Source organism: Limulus polyphemus, unplaced genomic scaffold (genome assembly GCF_000517525.1).
Source record: "Limulus polyphemus unplaced genomic scaffold, Limulus_polyphemus-2.1.2 Scaffold8253, whole genome shotgun sequence".
Classification (NCBI taxonomy): Eukaryota; Metazoa; Arthropoda; class Merostomata; order Xiphosura; family Limulidae; genus Limulus; species Limulus polyphemus.
In genome coordinates this window covers 20,865-27,590 of record NW_013673863.1, presented here as the reverse complement: position 1 = coordinate 27,590, position 6,726 = coordinate 20,865, and positions in this window count along the sequence as shown.

Here is a 6,726-nt window from a genome sequence, read left to right as displayed (position 1 = left end):
ATTTAACTCTATATTTTTAACGTGGCAAGACAACATCTTGACGAATATGATATTAGAAATAAAGTGACAGAAAATATTGACAACGATTAACATCAGTTTTAAAAACAGTAAAACTAATAACGTTAACCGCAAAATTCAAGATTTTATATCCAGTTGAATAAATAAATAGATAGATGACCTCTGGTGGCACTGCAGTAAGTTTGACAGCTTATAAACTTACATTCGGGGTTCGATCACTATTGTGAACACAGCACAGCTTGCTCATTACGCAGCTTTATGTTTAACAAACAGATAAATAAATGTATTCACTTAGCCCTAACCACACAGGAAAAAGATGTTATAACAAAACAACGTTTATGGACGATTAAGTGAACCGAACGAATTACTAGCCCCCTCCTCCCCCACAACAGTCATCACGTGAGTTTTAATAGTTATGTGCTTTTTCACCAGGGGTATCGTAGTTCATGATTTAAACAGTTCCACAAACAAGTCTATAGACTGATAAAATATAACAAACAGAAGTTTACGGTGAGCCTCCTGGTGGTAAGAAACAGTAGGCTTGAGATAGTTTTTATTGCTTGTAATTTTATTCGTTAAAGCAAAGCGCCGTAGCCTTACAGTAACGTGGATAATCTATTTTATCTATCGCAGGAGTAAACGTGGATAATCTATTTTATCTATCGCAGGAGTTAACGTGGATAATCTATTTTATCTATCGCAGGAGTTAACGTGGATAATCTATTTTATCTATCGCAGGAGTTAACGTGGATAATATATTTTCATTACGCTAGAACATTTAATTACTTATCTGTTTATAGACGAACTTTAAAAAAAGAGAGCTTAAAACATCCCAGAAGATCTATACTAGGAGTTTACGTGAGTGTAAAAACAGCCCAGAAGATCTGACCTACGAGTTAACGTCAGTGTAAAACAGCCCAGAAGATCTATACTAGGAGTTTACGTGAGTGTAAAAACAGCCCAGAAGATCTGACCTACGAGTTAACGTCAGTGTAAAACAGCCCAGAAGATTTATACTAGGAGTTTACGTGAGTGTAAAAACAGCCCAGAAGATCTGACCTACGAGTTAACGTCAGTGTAAAACAGCCCAGAAGATCTATACTAGGAGTTTACGTCAGTGTAAAAACAGCCCAGAAGATCTATACTAGGAGTTAACGTCAGTGTAATATTTTATTTCCCAAACGTAGCGAACACTGGATGATTCACATGACTATTGAGAACATTTATCTTAAAACGTAGTTTCATTAAGTTAATTGTGGTTCGTATTGCATAAACAATCGTACTGCGCGTGCCAAAACGTTGTAATAAAATATATTCCGTTAAATATTTGAATATAGTAAATAAAGGATTATGATATCTCGTTGTGTTATTGTTTTAACTCGCAGTGGAACATAGTTACATATTCTTAGTGAAAGCTGGTACTTGCTCGATGAATTTCAACACAACCCGTCACGGTATCTGAAATATTCAATCCGACACAGCAGAGATCTCTAGGGTACTGCTACAGCCGTCCCTAATCCTGAACTGCTGATCAGAAGGAAGGCAAGCTAGTCAACAGCATCCTTCAGTACTCTGACTCCCGAAACCTAATAACGGGACTGACTGTTACTTCGATCACACACCCACAGCCGAAAGTGTCACAGCATGTTCAGTGACATCGCGCCTCGAACCTTCAGATCAGAAGCTAACCATCAGGTCACGTCCAGCCCTTCACGAAGAAGAAAGCGTGTTTTTTTTTTATCATATAGTATTTTACAATTTGGCTCATTGAATAGATTATGAAAGATGGAAAGTGAACCCAACCGTCTCAAGGAGTAAGGTACGGCGGCTTGGGTTTTATTATAGTTTTCCTTACGATGTTGATAAAAACTACTGTTTCTGTCCTTTAGTTCATCGATGTTCATAATCTATGGGGAGTATTAAACATAAAACTAACTTTCATGAAAGCAACGTGTAATATAGAATAATTTTAATTTTGGGCCCTAGTAAGTGTTGTCTATAACACTAGAAGAATATTATATTGTGTGTAGAGCTTTGTTAATGCAGGGTTTTCATTGTTTACTATACGAAATGTTGTATGTGTTGTTACACCTGTAGTGATAAGGTGTTATTTGCAATAAAGTTGTGCTGTTATGTTTCGTTACTACAGTAGTATTATGGTGTTATGTTTAGTTACTACAGTAGTATTATGGTGTTATGTTTAATTATTGCAGTATTATTATGGTGTTATGTTTAGTTACTACAGTAGTATTATGGTATTATGTTTAGTTACTACAGTAGTATTATGATGTTATGTTTAGTTACGACAGTAGTATTACGGTGTTATGTTTAGTTACTACAGTAGTATTATGGTGTTATGTTTAGTTACGACAGTAGTATTACGGTGTTAGGTTTAGTTACTACAGTAGTATTATGGTGTTATGTTTAGTTACTACAGTAGTATTACGGTGTTAGGTTTAGTTACTACAGTAGTATTATGGTGTTATGTTTAGTTACTACAGTAGTATTACGGTGTTATGTTTCGTTACTACAATAGTATTACGGTGTTATGTTTCAGTTACTACAGTAGTATTATGATGTTATGTTTAGTTACTACAGTAGTATTACGGTGTTATGTTTAGTTACTACAGTAGTATTATGGTGTTATGTTTAGTTACTACAGTAGTATTACGGTGTTAGGTTTAGTCACTACAGTAGTATTATGGTGTTATGTTTAGTTACTACAGTAGTATTACATGTTATGTTTCGTTACTACAATAGTATTACGGTGTTATGTGTCGGTACTAGAGTAGTGGTATGGTGTTACGTGTCGTTATTAATTAGTGTTGTGTGTCGTCAATACCTGCAGGAGTGTTACGTGCCGTTACTGCAGTGGTCACTCACGCAGCTTCAATGCACGTGGGATGCTAAATATGCATTATAGAAGTATTAAAAATAAACCTTCACCCTCCCTCGTGCTGTTGTTTCAAGTGAGAACGCCCCGCTGTTTGCTCTAAAACTCATTGAAACCGGTTATTTGCTAATTTTATGCAGCTGGTGCAGGAGAACGTACAGCGTTGCTATGGAAACCTGGATCTTAATGACCGAAACTTCATCTAAATGAAATTGACTGATAAACAAGACTTATGGTAAAAATTTTCAGGTTTGGAAAGGAATGAACAGAGAAATTACTGACTTTTATGTTGCGAGGAAGAACGTGTAACAGTTTTACGTACATTATTTCACACTAGGCGAACATAAAACACAACGTAATTAGTCGGGAAGTGATAGAAAATGTTACCTTTACAACACAACATTAACAGAAGATATAACTGAAAGACAGACATTCCTAAATGCTCTCTCTATGGTAAAGACCTAATTTTGAACAGCCGACCAGCGTGAAGCCAACCGGCCGTCAGCACCCGCCCGCCGCGCCAAGTCTTAGGCTGTTCCTTACCAACGAATAGTGGGATAAAATGTTACGTTATAACGCTCCCCACGGCTCAAAGAACGAGCATGTTCAACGACGGGTTTTGATCCCGCGACCCGCATATTGTAAGTCGACCGTCCTAATCACTATAGAAGAAACAAAACGTGACTTGATTTCAAATAACGTAAAAAAAAAAAGGACACCACGGTTTACTGAAATATCAGATCTCTTTAGCTCAGAAAGCGACATCTAATGGACGTGCGTGTTTATAGATAAATGCTGGGGAGAACTTTAGATTCAAAGTAAGGAGGATTGAAGATGGTTGCTATATACACTGGAAGAATACACTATTATTAATTTTAACATCGTCTAAGTAAGGGGATATGCCCCCCACTTTCTCTGTTCAAACGCCTATAGATACGGTAAGTAACAAACAGTTTAAACACGTAAGAAAGCATATTTTTGTGACGTTTATATGACAGAAATGTTCAACAGTGTTTGTTATCTCTCTCCCACAAATCAGTTTGCCTGAAAACGGTGTTTGTTATCTCTCTCCCATAAATCAATTTGCTTGAAAAGGGGCCTAAGGCCGCCTGGAGGGTTCACCTGTTTTCACCAATCGCAACACTATATAGTAGTGTGTTGTCTGTCAGTCAGTCAGTAAACACTAAAATGCATTCTCTCTGATTACTGTTGTTTTGTTTTTATATATGTCGGGTTAGATGATAAGGTGTTTTACTGGTTATACGTCATATACCCTGGTTTGTACGCGTTACGATGTTCGAAAAAAACTCTGACACTCTGTAATATGAAACATTCTAAGCCTTACTGAATAACGAAACCTATACCTATGTATGACCACGTGGAGTATCGAATCCCAGCTGGAACTACTCTTCCTTTTATTTTTTTAATTATCCTTATAAGTGAAGTCAGCAGTGAGTTAGTGAAGTCAGCATTGAGTTTACGGATTTATAGCGCTAAAATCCGGGGTTCGATTCCCCCCCACAGTGGACAGAGTGCTTTGTGTTAAAACAAAAGTTCTAGCTGGGCATCAGAGGAACGAATTGTGAGGATTTTAACCCTTCCGTCTCTTGCACAAATTCGTTAATTAAATTCTACTTTTGTTCGTTTGAATCAAACCCATGGTTCTACAAGTTCGCTAATGTTTGATGAAATGACTAACAAGAAGAAAAGTAGTCTGATAGGTTACAACGTAAAACTGTTACTGATGGTTGTGAACTTGATCTGATGAGTTATTTTGGTTGGTTAGAAACACTCCTGTTTATATTACATCAACTCTGTTACTGATGGTTGTGAACTTGATCTGATGAGTTATTTTGGTTGGTTAGAAACACTCCTGTTTATATTACGTCAACTCTGTTACTGATGGTTGTGAACTTGATCTGATGAGGTTTTTGGTTGGTTAGAAACACTCCTGTTTATATTACGTCAACTCTGTTACTGATGGTTGTGAACTTGATCTGATGAGTTTTTTGGTTAGTTAGAAACACTCCTGTTTATATTACGTCAACTCTGTTACTGATGGTTGTGAACTTGATCTGATGAGTTATTTTGGTTGGTTAGAAACACTCCTGTTTATATTACATCAACTGTGTTACTGATGGTTGTGAACTTGATCTGATGAGTTATTTTGGTTGGTTAGAAACACACCTGTTTATATTACGTCAACTCTGTTACTGATGGTTGTGAACTTGATCTGATGGGTGTTTTGGTTAGTTAGAAACACTCCTGTTTATATTACGTCAAGACAAACAATGTCGAACATTTTGACAAGGAAAACATTCCAATCCCTTTACAGACTCTCAAAAGTGTAACATCCCACGGTAAGTCTACGGAATATCAACGCTAAAACCTGGGGTTCGATTCCCCGCGGTAGATACAGCAGCTTGCCCAAAATGGCTTTGCCCTAAAACAAAGCAAATGCCCTAAAACAAAGGAAGGAAACAATAATTTCTCTCAGAACTCTAATTAACTACATTTTTAGCCCTAAATCTCGCTAATCAATCACCTATCGATTGTTTTAAATAATTAATCATTTAATTATTGATTTCAGTTGTTTTTATCGAGAAAGAAAACTTTGTCATCAATCGAAAATTGTGGTATATTTGTTATTCCTTTTTACGTGAAAAAACTACAATAAACAACCAAACAAAAGATTGGTACACATTCATGGACAGACCAGTGTCCACCGGTGGGTCAACGGTAAGGACATACAATACTTAAATTCGGGTTTGATTCACCGCGAAGAAAAGATCACAGATAACACATTGTGTTGTTTTGCACTAAAACAAATAAACCAGTTCGCTAAGCCTTTTTTGACTTTTACTTACTGTTCAGTCACTAAAACTTTCATGTTTGCAAGGCTTACAACTTTCATTTTAAGAGCCACATCTACAATTGGAACAACAACAAAAAAGTTTCAAACCGTGAATGATCACAAGTCACGTGCCAAGGGCCACGTAGATTTGTCATTGGTCAATTAGGCTTTTCAGGAGAGATGTCGTTGTTTGGCATGACTGATTTTATATAGCTTTTACCGGAGGTATTTGTTCTTCCCCTTGCGAGAAGTCGGAGCAAATTGGTAGTGTGTCTGCGTTCGCTCTCACGAGAAAACCGTTGCTAGCGGTGCTAAATGGAACGTGACCAATTGGAAGTACCCTGGATACTCTTCCAAACAGGCACGTGACAGTTGTGATAAATGATAAAAACCGCGAGCTAAACACTTTTAAACTTCCGGACATATGACCCCCCCCCCCTCTCTGATCTTTTGTAATATTTGGGTTTCGAAATTATAGCTTCCCCCCTTTTTTTCTCTCACAAAATGACTGAGTTAAAATTTCAAACATGGACTCGTATATGGACAATTGAGTCCAGTTATTCGTTGTTAAATGTGTGGATCTTGTTGTGACGTAATTCACGGAAAGACTGCTAATATAATATCCATTGATTAAAAATAATAATAAACAGTTTTATTGTTGCTATACTTACAAGGTTCAGTTAAAACATATTGAAAACTGGAAACTAATAAGTTGTTTGTTTGTGTTCGTGCAAAGTTATCCACAATTTTCAACTGTAGACTAGAGGAAAGGCGACTAGTCAACAGTACCTACAGATAATTAAGTTGTCCACTCCTGTCTAAACGAATAGTTGGATTTGACCGTCAAGTTTATAACGCTCCCCAAAGTGCGGAGCGTGTTTTGTTTTTTCTAGCAAATATTCCACCGCCAGATCCACAGCTAGACACGCTGCTGACTACTGGGCCACACTCGACCCGAAAC